This window comes from Entelurus aequoreus, unplaced genomic scaffold, assembly GCF_033978785.1.
Source record: "Entelurus aequoreus isolate RoL-2023_Sb unplaced genomic scaffold, RoL_Eaeq_v1.1 HiC_scaffold_132, whole genome shotgun sequence".
NCBI classification, from domain to species: Eukaryota; Metazoa; Chordata; class Actinopteri; order Syngnathiformes; family Syngnathidae; genus Entelurus; species Entelurus aequoreus.
The window spans coordinates 34,949-47,494 of NW_026908064.1; positions in this window are offsets into that span (position 1 = coordinate 34,949).

A 12,546-nucleotide genomic window follows, 5' to 3' on the forward strand; every position below is an offset into this window, starting at 1 on the left:
TAGAAAAAAAACGGAAAAAAAAAAAAAAAAAATTGGATTTTTTCTTAGTACAAAATCGAGAGTGGCTAAAAATCACCTCTTTTTCCTTCTCTCGATCAGACACTTAGAAAAAAAACGGAAAAAAAAAAAAAAAAAATTTGGATTTTTTCTAAGTACAAAATCGAGAGTGGCTAAAAATCACCTCTTTTTCCTTCTCTCGATCAGACACTTAGAAAAAAAATGAAAAAAAAAAAAAAAAAATTGGATTTTTTCTAAGTACAAAATCAAGAGAGGCTAAAAATCACCTCTTTTTCCTTCTCTCGATCAGACACTTAGAAAAAAAACGGAAAAAAAAAAAATAAAATTTGGATTTTTTCTAAGTACAAAATCGAGAGTGGCTAAAAATCACCTCTTTTTCCTTCTCTCGATCAGACACTTAGAAAAAAAAATGAAAAAAAAAAAAAAAAAAATTTGGATTTTTTCTAAGTACAAAATCGAGAGTGGCTAAAAATCACCTCTTTTTCCTTCTCTCGATCAGACACTTAAAAAAAAACGGAAAAAAAAAAAAAAAAAATTTGGATTTTTTCTAAGTACAAAATCGAGAGTGGCTAAAAATCACCTCTTTTTCCTTCTCTCGATCAGACACTTAGAAAAAAAAATGAAAAAAAAAAAAAAAAAATTTGGATTTTTTCTAAGTACAAAATCGAGAGAGGCTAAAAATCACCTCTTTTTCCTTCTCTCGATCAGACACTTAGAAAAAAAAATGAAAAAAAAAAAAAAAAAATTGGATTTTTTCTAAGTACAAAATCAAGAGAGGTTAAAAATCACCTCTTTTTCCTTCTCTCGATCAGACACTTAGAAAAAAAACGGAAAAAAAAAAAAAAAAAATTGGATTTTTTCTAAGTACAAAATCAAGAGAGGCTAAAAATCACCTCTTTTTCCTTCTCTCGATCAGACACTTAGAAAAAAAACGGAAAAAAAAAAAAAAAAATTTGGATTTTTTCTAAGTACAAAATCGAGAGTGGCTAAAAATCACCTCTTTTTCCTTCTCTCGATCAGACACTTAGAAAAAAAAATGAAAAAAAAAAATAAAAATTTTGGATTTTTTCTAAGTACAAAATCGAGAGTGGCTAAAAATCACCTCTTTTTCCTTCTCTCGATCAGACACTTAGAAAAAAACGGAAAAAAAAAAAAAAAAAATTTGGATTTTTTCTAAGTACAAAATCGAGAGTGGCTAAAAATCACCTCTTTTTCCTTCTCTCGATCAGACACTTAGAAAAAAAAAAGAAAAAAAAAAAAAAAAATTTGGATTTTTTCTAAGTACAAAATCGAGAGTGGCTAAAAATCACCTCTTTTTCCTTCTCTCGATCAGACACTTAGAAAAAAAACGGAAAAAAAAAAATTAAAAATTTGGATTTTTTCTAAGTACAAAATCGAGAGAGGCTAAAAATCACCTCTTTTTCCTTCTCTCGATCAGACACTTAGAAAAAAAAATGAAAAAAAAAAAAAAAAAAAATGGATTTTTTCTAAGTACAAAATCAAGAGAGGTTAAAAATCACCTCTTTTTCCTTCTCTCGATCAGACACTTAGAAAAAAAACGGAAAAAAAAAAAAAAAAAATTTGGATTTTTTCTAAGTACAAAATCGAGAGTGGCTAAAAATCACCTATTTTTCCTTCTCTCGATCAGACACTTAGAAAAAAAAATGAAAAAAAAAAAAAAAAAATTGGATTTTTTCTAAGTACAAAATCGAGAGAGGCTAAAAATCACCTCTTTTTCCTTCTCTCGATCAGACACTTAGAAAAAAAACGGAAAAAAAAAAAAAAAATTTGGATTTTTTCTTAGTACAAAATCGAGAGAGGCTAAAAATCACCTCTTTTTCCTTCTCTCGATCAGACACTTAGAAAAAAAACGGAAAAAAAAAAAAAAAAAATTGGATTTTTTCTAAGTACAAAATCGAGAGTGGCTAAAAATCACCTCTTTTTCCTTCTCTCGATCAGACACTTAGAAAAAAAAATGAAAAAAAAAAAAAAAAATTGGATTTTTTCTAAGTACAAAATCAAGAGAGGCTAAAAATCACCTCTTTTTCCTTCTCTCGATCAGACACTTAGAAAAAAAACGGAAAAAAAAAAAAAAAAAATTGTATTTTTTCTAAGTACAAAATCGAGAGTGGCTAAAAATCACCTCTTTTTCCTTCTCTCGATCAGACACTTAGAAAAAAAACGGAAAAAAAAAAAAAAAAATTGGATTTTTTCTAAGTACAAAATCGAGAGTGGCTAAAAATCACCTCTTTTTCCTTCTCTCGATCAGACACTTAGAAAAAAAAATGAAAAAAAAAAAAAAAAAATTGGATTTTTTCTAAGTACAAAATCAAGAGAGGCTAAAAATCACCTCTTTTTCCTTCTCTCGATCAGACACTTAGAAAAAAAACGAAAAAAAAAAAAAAAAAAATTTGGATTTTTTCTAAGTACAAAATCGAGAGTGGCTAAAAATCACCTCTTTTTCCTTCTCTCGATCAGACACTTAGAAAAAAAATGAAAAAAAAAAAAAAAATTGGATTTTTTCTAAGTACAAAATCAAAAGAGGCTAAAAATCACCTCTTTTTCCTTCTCTCGATCAGACACTTAGAAAAAAAACGGAAAAAAAAAAAAAAAAATTGGATTTTTTCTAAGTACAAAATCGAGAGTGGCTAAAAATCACCTCTTTTTCCTTCTCTCGATCAGACACTTAGAAAAAAAACGGAAAAAAAAAAAAAACAAATAAAAAAAATTTGGATTTTTTCTAAGTACAAAATCGAGAGTGGCTAAAAATCACCTCTTTTTCCTTCTCTCGATCAGACACTTAGAAAAAAAAATGAAAAAAAAAAAAAAAAAATTTGGATTTTTTCTAAGTACAAAATCGAGAGTGGCTAAAAATCACCCCTTTTTCCTTCTCTCGATCAGACACTTAGAAAAAAAACGGAAAAAAAAAAAAAAAAAATTGGATTTTTTCTAAGTACAAAATCGAGAGTGGCTAAAAATCACCTCTTTTTCCTTCTCTCGATCAGACACTTAGAAAAAAAACGGAAAAAAAAAAATTAAAAATTTGGATTTTTTCTAAGTACAAAATCGAGAGAGGCTAAAAATCACCTCTTTTTCCTTCTCTCGATCAGACACTTAGAAAAAAAAATGAAAAAAAAAAAAAAAAAAAATGGATTTTTTCTAAGTACAAAATCAAGAGAGGTTAAAAATCACCTCTTTTTCCTTCTCTCGATCAGACACTTAGAAAAAAAACGGAAAAAAAAAAAAAAAAAATTTGGATTTTTTCTAAGTACAAAATCGAGAGTGGCTAAAAATCACCTATTTTTCCTTCTCTCGATCAGACACTTAGAAAAAAAAATGAAAAAAAAAAAAAAAAAATTGGATTTTTTCTAAGTACAAAATCGAGAGAGGCTAAAAATCACCTCTTTTTCCTTCTCTCGATCAGACACTTAGAAAAAAAACGGAAAAAAAAAAAAAAAATTTGGATTTTTTCTTAGTACAAAATCGAGAGAGGCTAAAAATCACCTCTTTTTCCTTCTCTCGATCAGACACTTAGAAAAAAAACGGAAAAAAAAAAAAAAAAAATTGGATTTTTTCTAAGTACAAAATCGAGAGTGGCTAAAAATCACCTCTTTTTCCTTCTCTCGATCAGACACTTAGAAAAAAAAATGAAAAAAAAAAAAAAAAATTGGATTTTTTCTAAGTACAAAATCAAGAGAGGCTAAAAATCACCTCTTTTTCCTTCTCTCGATCAGACACTTAGAAAAAAAACGGAAAAAAAAAAAAAAAAAATTGTATTTTTTCTAAGTACAAAATCGAGAGTGGCTAAAAATCACCTCTTTTTCCTTCTCTCGATCAGACACTTAGAAAAAAAACGGGAAAAAAAAAAAAAAATTGGATTTTTTCTAAGTACAAAATCGAGAGTGGCTAAAAATCACCTTCTCTCGATCAGACACTTAGAAAAAAAAATGAAAAAAAAAAAAAAAAAATTGGATTTTTTCTAAGTACAAAATCAAGAGAGGTTAAAAATCACCTCTTTTTCCTTCTCTCGATCAGACACTTAGAAAAAAAAACGAAAAAAAAAAAAAAAAAAATTTGGATTTTTTCTAAGTACAAAATCGAGAGTGGCTAAAAATCACCTCTTTTTCCTTCTCTCGATCAGACACTTAGAAAAAAAATGAAAAAAAAAAAAAAAATTGGATTTTTTCTAAGTACAAAATCAAGAGAGGCTAAAAATCACCTCTTTTTCCTTCTCTCGATCAGACACTTAGAAAAAAAAACGGAAAAAAAAAAAAAAAAATTGGATTTTTTCTAAGTACAAAATCGAGAGTGGCTAAAAATCACCTCTTTTTCCTTCTCTCGATCAGACACTTAGAAAAAAAAATGAAAAAAAAAAAAAAAAAAATTTGGATTTTTTCTAAGTACAAAATCGAGAGTGGCTAAAAATCACCTCTTTTTCCTTCTCTCGATCAGACACTTAGAAAAAAAACGGAAAAAAAAAAAAAAAAAAATTGGATTTTTTCTAAGTACAAAATCGAGAGTGGCTAAAAATCACCTCTTTTTCCTTCTCTCGATCAGACACTTAGAAAAAAAAATGAAAAAAAAAAAAAAAAAATTGGATTTTTTCTAAGTACAAAATCAAGAGAGGCTAAAAATCACCTCTTTTTCCTTCTCTCGATCAGACACTTAGAAAAAAAACAGAAAAAAAAAAAATAATAATTGGATTTTTTCTAAGTACAAAATCGAGAGTGGCTAAAAATCACCTCTTTTTCCTTCTCTCGATCAGACACTTAGAAAAAAAAATGAAAAAAAAAAAAAAAAAAATTTGGATTTTTTCTAAGTACAAAATCGAGAGTGGCTAAAAATCACCTCTTTTTCCTTCTCTCGATCAGACACTTAGAAAAAAAAATGAAAAAAAAAAAAAAAAAATTTGGATTTTTTCTAAGTACAAAATCGAGAGTGGCTAAAAATCACCTCTTTTTCCTTCTCTCGATCAGACACTTAGAAAAAAAAATGAAAAAAAAAAAAAAAAAATTGGATTTTTTCTAAGTACAAAATCGAGAGAGGCTAAAAATCACCTCTTTTTCCTTCTCTCGATCAGACACTTAGAAAAAAAACGGAAAAAAAAAAAAAAAAAATTTGGATTTTTTCTAAGTACAAAATCGAGAGTGGCTAAAAATCACCTCTTTTTCCTTCTCTCGATCAGACACTTAGAAAAAAAAACGGAAAAAAAAAAATAAAAAATTTGGATTTTTTCTAAGTACAAAATCGAGAGAGGCTAAAAATCACCTCTTTTTCCTTCTCTCGATCAGACACTTAGAAAAAAAAATGAAAAAAAAAAAAAAAAAAAATTGGATTTTTTCTAAGTACAAAATCAAGAGAGGTTAAAAATCACCTCTTTTTCCTTCTCTCGATCAGACACTTAGAAAAAAAACGGAAAAAAAAAAAAAAAAAATTTGGATTTTTTCTAAGTACAAAATCGAGAGTGGCTAAAAATCACCTCTTTTTCCTTCTCTCGATCAGACACTTAGAAAAAAAAATGAAAAAAAAAAAAAAAAATTGGATTTTTTCTAAGTACAAAATCGAGAGAGGCTAAAAATCACCTCTTTTTCCTTCTCTCGATCAGACACTTAGAAAAAAAAACGGAAAAAAAAAAAAAATTTGGATTTTTTCTTAGTACAAAATCGAGAGAGGCTAAAAATCACCTCTTTTTCCTTCTCTCGATCAGACACTTAGAAAAAAAACGGAAAAAAAAAAAAAAAAAATTGGATTTTTTCTAAGTACAAAATCGAGAGTGGCTAAAAATCACCTCTTTTTCCTTCTCTCGATCAGACACTTAGAAAAAAAAATGAAAAAAAAAAAAAAAAATTGGATTTTTTCTAAGTACAAAATCAAGAGAGGCTAAAAATCACCTCTTTTTCCTTCTCTCGATCAGACACTTAGAAAAAAAACGGAAAAAAAAAAAAAAAAATTTGTATTTTTTCTAAGTACAAAATCGAGAGTGGCTAAAAATCACCTCTTTTTCCTTCTCTCGATCAGACACTTAGAAAAAAAACGGAAAAAAAAAAAAAAAAAATTGGATTTTTTCTTAGTACAAAATCGAGAGTGGCTAAAAATCACCTCTTTTTCCTTCTCTCGATCAGACACTTAGAAAAAAAACGGAAAAAAAAAAAAAAAAAATTTGGATTTTTTCTAAGTACAAAATCGAGAGTGGCTAAAAATCACCTCTTTTTCCTTCTCTCGATCAGACACTTAGAAAAAAAATGAAAAAAAAAAAAAAAAAATTGGATTTTTTCTAAGTACAAAATCAAGAGAGGCTAAAAATCACCTCTTTTTCCTTCTCTCGATCAGACACTTAGAAAAAAAACGGAAAAAAAAAAAATAAAATTTGGATTTTTTCTAAGTACAAAATCGAGAGTGGCTAAAAATCACCTCTTTTTCCTTCTCTCGATCAGACACTTAGAAAAAAAAATGAAAAAAAAAAAAAAAAAATTTGGATTTTTTCTAAGTACAAAATCGAGAGTGGCTAAAAATCACCTCTTTTTCCTTCTCTCGATCAGACACTTAAAAAAAAACGGAAAAAAAAAAAAAAAAAATTTGGATTTTTTCTAAGTACAAAATCGAGAGTGGCTAAAAATCACCTCTTTTTCCTTCTCTCGATCAGACACTTAGAAAAAAAAATGAAAAAAAAAAAAAAAAAATTTGGATTTTTTCTAAGTACAAAATCGAGAGAGGCTAAAAATCACCTCTTTTTCCTTCTCTCGATCAGACACTTAGAAAAAAAAATGAAAAAAAAAAAAAAAAAATTGGATTTTTTCTAAGTACAAAATCAAGAGAGGTTAAAAATCACCTCTTTTTCCTTCTCTCGATCAGACACTTAGAAAAAAAACGGAAAAAAAAAAAAAAAAAATTGGATTTTTTCTAAGTACAAAATCAAGAGAGGCTAAAAATCACCTCTTTTTCCTTCTCTCGATCAGACACTTAGAAAAAAAACGGAAAAAAAAAAAAAAAAATTTGGATTTTTTCTAAGTACAAAATCGAGAGTGGCTAAAAATCACCTCTTTTTCCTTCTCTCGATCAGACACTTAGAAAAAAAAATGAAAAAAAAAAAAAAAAATTTTGGATTTTTTCTAAGTACAAAATCGAGAGTGGCTAAAAATCACCTCTTTTTCCTTCTCTCGATCAGACACTTAGAAAAAAAACGGAAAAAAAAAAAAAAAAAATTTGGATTTTTTCTAAGTACAAAATCGAGAGTGGCTAAAAATCACCTCTTTTTCCTTCTCTCGATCAGACACTTAGAAAAAAAAATGAAAAAAAAAAAAAAAAATTTGGATTTTTTCTAAGTACAAAATCGAGAGTGGCTAAAAATCACCTCTTTTTCCTTCTCTCGATCAGACACTTAGAAAAAAAACGGAAAAAAAAAAATTAAAAATTTGGATTTTTTCTAAGTACAAAATCGAGAGAGGCTAAAAATCACCTCTTTTTCCTTCTCTCGATCAGACACTTAGAAAAAAAAATGAAAAAAAAAAAAAAAAAAAATGGATTTTTTCTAAGTACAAAATCAAGAGAGGTTAAAAATCACCTCTTTTTCCTTCTCTCGATCAGACACTTAGAAAAAAAACGGAAAAAAAAAAAAAAAAAATTTGGATTTTTTCTAAGTACAAAATCGAGAGTGGCTAAAAATCACCTATTTTTCCTTCTCTCGATCAGACACTTAGAAAAAAAAATGAAAAAAAAAAAAAAAAAATTGGATTTTTTCTAAGTACAAAATCGAGAGAGGCTAAAAATCACCTCTTTTTCCTTCTCTCGATCAGACACTTAGAAAAAAAACGGAAAAAAAAAAAAAAAATTTGGATTTTTTCTTAGTACAAAATCGAGAGAGGCTAAAAATCACCTCTTTTTCCTTCTCTCGATCAGACACTTAGAAAAAAAACGGAAAAAAAAAAAAAAAAAATTGGATTTTTTCTAAGTACAAAATCGAGAGTGGCTAAAAATCACCTCTTTTTCCTTCTCTCGATCAGACACTTAGAAAAAAAAATGAAAAAAAAAAAAAAAAATTGGATTTTTTCTAAGTACAAAATCAAGAGAGGCTAAAAATCACCTCTTTTTCCTTCTCTCGATCAGACACTTAGAAAAAAAACGGAAAAAAAAAAAAAAAAAATTGTATTTTTTCTAAGTACAAAATCGAGAGTGGCTAAAAATCACCTCTTTTTCCTTCTCTCGATCAGACACTTAGAAAAAAAACGGAAAAAAAAAAAAAAAAATTGGATTTTTTCTAAGTACAAAATCGAGAGTGGCTAAAAATCACCTCTTTTTCCTTCTCTCGATCAGACACTTAGAAAAAAAAATGAAAAAAAAAAAAAAAAAATTGGATTTTTTCTAAGTACAAAATCAAGAGAGGCTAAAACACCTCTTTTTCCTTCTCTCGATCAGACACTTGGAAAAAAAACGAAAAAAAAAAAAAAAAAAATTTGGATTTTTTCTAAGTACAAAATCGAGAGTGGCTAAAAATCACCTCTTTTTCCTTCTCTCGATCAGACACTTAGAAAAAAAATGAAAAAAAAAAAAAAAATTGGATTTTTTCTAAGTACAAAATCAAGAGAGGCTAAAAATCACCTCTTTTTCCTTCTCTCGATCAGACACTTAGAAAAAAAACGGAAAAAAAAAAAAAAAAATTGGATTTTTTCTAAGTACAAAATCGAGAGTGGCTAAAAATCACCTCTTTTTCCTTCTCTCGATCAGACACTTAGAAAAAAAAATGAAAAAAAAAAAAAAAAAATTTGGATTTTTTCTAAGTACAAAATCGAGAGTGGCTAAAAATCACCTCTTTTTCCTTCTCTCGATCAGACACTTAGAAAAAAAACGGAAAAAAAAAAAAAAAAAAATTGGATTTTTTCTAAGTACAAAATCGAGAGTGGCTAAAAATCACCTCTTTTTCCTTCTCTCGATCAGACACTTAGAAAAAAAAATGAAAAAAAAAAAAAAAAATTGGATTTTTTCTAAGTACAAAATCAAGAAAGGCTAAAAATCACCTCTTTTTCCTTCTCTCGATCAGACACTTAGAAAAAAAAACAGAAAAAAAAAAAATAATAATTGGATTTTTTCTAAGTACAAAATCGAGAGTGGCTAAAAATCACCTCTTTTTCCTTCTCTCGATCAGACACTTAGAAAAAAAAATGAAAAAAAAAAAAAAAAAAATTTGGATTTTTTCTAAGTACAAAATCGAGAGTGGCTAAAAATCACCTCTTTTTCCTTCTCTCGATCAGACACTTAGAAAAAAAAATGAAAAAAAAAAAAAAAAAATTTGGATTTTTTCTAAGTACAAAATCGAGAGTGGCTAAAAATCACCTCTTTTTCCTTCTCTCGATCAGACACTTAGAAAAAAAACGGAAAAAAAAAAAAAAAAAATTTGGATTTTTTCTAAGTACAAAATCGAGAGTGGCTAAAAATCACCTCTTTTTCCTTCTCTCGATCAGACACTTAGAAAAAAAACGGAAAAAAAAAAAAAAAAATTTGGATTTTTTCTAAGTACAAAATCGAGAGTGGCTAAAAATCACCTCTTTTTCCTTCTCTCGATCAGACACTTAGAAAAAAAAATGAAAAAAAAAAAAAAAAAATTTGGATTTTTTCTAAGTACAAAATCGAGAGAGGCTAAAAATCACCTCTTTTTCCTTCTCTCGATCAGACACTTAGAAAAAAAAATGAAAAAAAAAAAAAAAAAATTGGATTTTTTCTAAGTACAAAATCAAGAGAGGTTAAAAATCACCTCTTTTTCCTTCTCTCGATCAGACACTTAGAAAAAAAACGGAAAAAAAAAAAAAAAAAATTGGATTTTTTCTAAGTACAAAATCAAGAGAGGCTAAAAATCACCTCTTTTTCCTTCTCTCGATCAGACACTTAGAAAAAAAACGGAAAAAAAAAAAAAAAAATTTGGATTTTTTCTAAGTACAAAATCGAGAGTGGCTAAAAATCACCTCTTTTTCCTTCTCTCGATCAGACACTTAGAAAAAAAAATGAAAAAAAAAAAAAAAAAAATTTGGATTTTTTCTAAGTACAAAATCGAGAGTGGCTAAAAATCACCTCTTTTTCCTTCTCTCGATCAGACACTTAGAAAAAAAACGGAAAAAAAAAAAAAAAAAATTTGGATTTTTTCTAAGTACAAAATCGAGAGTGGCTAAAAATCACCTCTTTTTCCTTCTCTCGATCAGACACTTAGAAAAAAAAATGAAAAAAAAAAAAAAAAATTTGGATTTTTTCTAAGTACAAAATCGAGAGTGGCTAAAAATCACCTCTTTTTCCTTCTCTCGATCAGACACTTAGAAAAAAAACGGAAAAAAAAAAATAAAAAATTTGGATTTTTTCTAAGTACAAAATCGAGAGAGGCTAAAAATCACCTCTTTTTCCTTCTCTCGATGAGACACTTAGAAAAAAAAAAGAAAAAAAAAAAAAAAAAAATTGGATTTTTTCTAAGTACAAAATCAAGAGAGGTTAAAAATCACCTCTTTTTCCTTCTCTCGATCAGACACTTAGAAAAAAAACGGAAAAAAAAAAAAAAAAAAATTTGGATTTTTTCTAAGTACAAAATCGAGAGTGGCTAAAAATCACCTCTTTTTCCTTCTCTCGATCAGACACTTAGAAAAAAAATGAAAAAAAAAAAAAAAAATTGGATTTTTTCTAAGTACAAAATCAAGAGAGGCTAAAAATCACCTCTTTTTCCTTCTCTCGATCAGACACTTAGAAAAAAAAACGGAAAAAAAAAAAAAAAATTTGGATTTTTTCTAAGTACAAAATCGAGAGTGGCTAAAAATCACCTCTTTTTCCTTCTCTCGATCAGACACTTAGAAAAAAAAATGAAAAAAAAAAAAATAAAATTTGGATTTTTTCTAAGTACAAAATCGAGAGAGGCTAAAAATCACCTCTTTTTCCTTCTCTCGATCAGACACTTAGAAAAAAAAAAGAAAAAAAAAAAAAAAAAATTGGATTTTTTCTAAGTACAAAATCAAGAGAGGTTAAAAATCACCTCTTTTTCCTTCTCTCGATCAGACACTTAGAAAAAAAACGGAAAAAAAAAAAAAAAAAATTGGATTTTTTCTAAGTACAAAATCAAGAGAGGCTAAAAATCACCTCTTTTTCCTTCTCTCGATCAGACACTTAGAAAAAAAACGGAAAAAAAAAAAAAAAAATTTGGATTTTTTCTAAGTACAAAATCGAGAGTGGCTAAAAATCACCTCTTTTTCCTTCTCTCGATCAGACACTTAGAAAAAAAAATGAAAAAAAAAAAAAAAAATTTGGAATTTTTTGTAAGTACAAAATCGAGAGTGGCTAAAAATCACCTCTTTTTCCTTCTCTCGATCAGACACTTAGAAAAAAAACAGAAAAAAAAAAAAAAAAAATTTGGATTTTTTCTAAGTACAAAATCGAGAGAGGCTAAAAATCACCTCTTTTTCCTTCTCTCGATCAGACACTTAGAAAAAAAAAAGAAAAAAAAAAAAAAAAATTGGATTTTTTCTAAGTACAAAATCAAGAGAGGTTAAAAATCACCTCTTTTTCCTTCTCTCGATCAGACACTTAGAAAAAAAACGGAAAAAATAAAAAAAAAAATTGGATTTTTTCTAAGTACAAAATCAAGAGAGGCTAAAAATCACCTCTTTTTCCTTCTCTCGATCAGACACTTAGAAAAAAAACGGAAAAAAAAAAAAAAAATTTGGATTTTTTCTAAGTACAAAATCGAGAGTGGCTAAAAATCACCTCTTTTTCCTTCTCTCGATCAGACACTTAGAAAAAAAAATGAAAAAAAAAAAAAAAAATTTGGAATTTTTTGTAAGTACAAAATCGAGAGTGGCTAAAAATCACCTCTTTTTCCTTCTCTCGATCAGACACTTAGAAAAAAAACAGAAAAAAAAAAATAAAAAATTTGGATTTTTTCTAAGTACAAAATCGAGAGTGGCTAAAAATCACCTCTTTTTCCTTCTCTCGATCAGACACTTAGAAAAAAAAATGAAAAAAAAAAAATAAAATTTGGATTTTTTCTAAGTACAAAATCGAGAGTGGCTAAAAATCACCTCTTTTTCCTTCTCTCGATCAGACACTTAGAAAAAAAACGGAAAAAAAAAAATAAAAAATTTGGATTTTTTCTAAGTACAAAATCGAGAGAGGCTAAAAATCACCTCTTTTTCCTTCTCTCGATCAGACACTTAGAAAAAAAAATGAAAAAAAAAAAAAAAAAAATTGGATTTTTTCTAAGTACAAAATCAAGAGAGGTTAAAAATCACCTCTTTTTCCTTCTCTCGATCAGACACTTAGAAAAAAAACGGAAAAAAAAAAAAAAAAAATTTGGATTTTTTCTAAGTACAAAATCGAGAGTGGCTAAAAATCACCTCTTTTTCCTTCTCTCGATCAGACACTTAGAAAAAAAATGAAAAAAAAAAAAAAAAATTGGATTTTTTCTAAGTACAAAATCAAGAGAGGCTAAAAATCACCTCTTTTTCCTTCTCTCGATCAGACACTTAGAAAAAAAACGGAAAAAAAAAAAAAAAATTTGGATTTTTT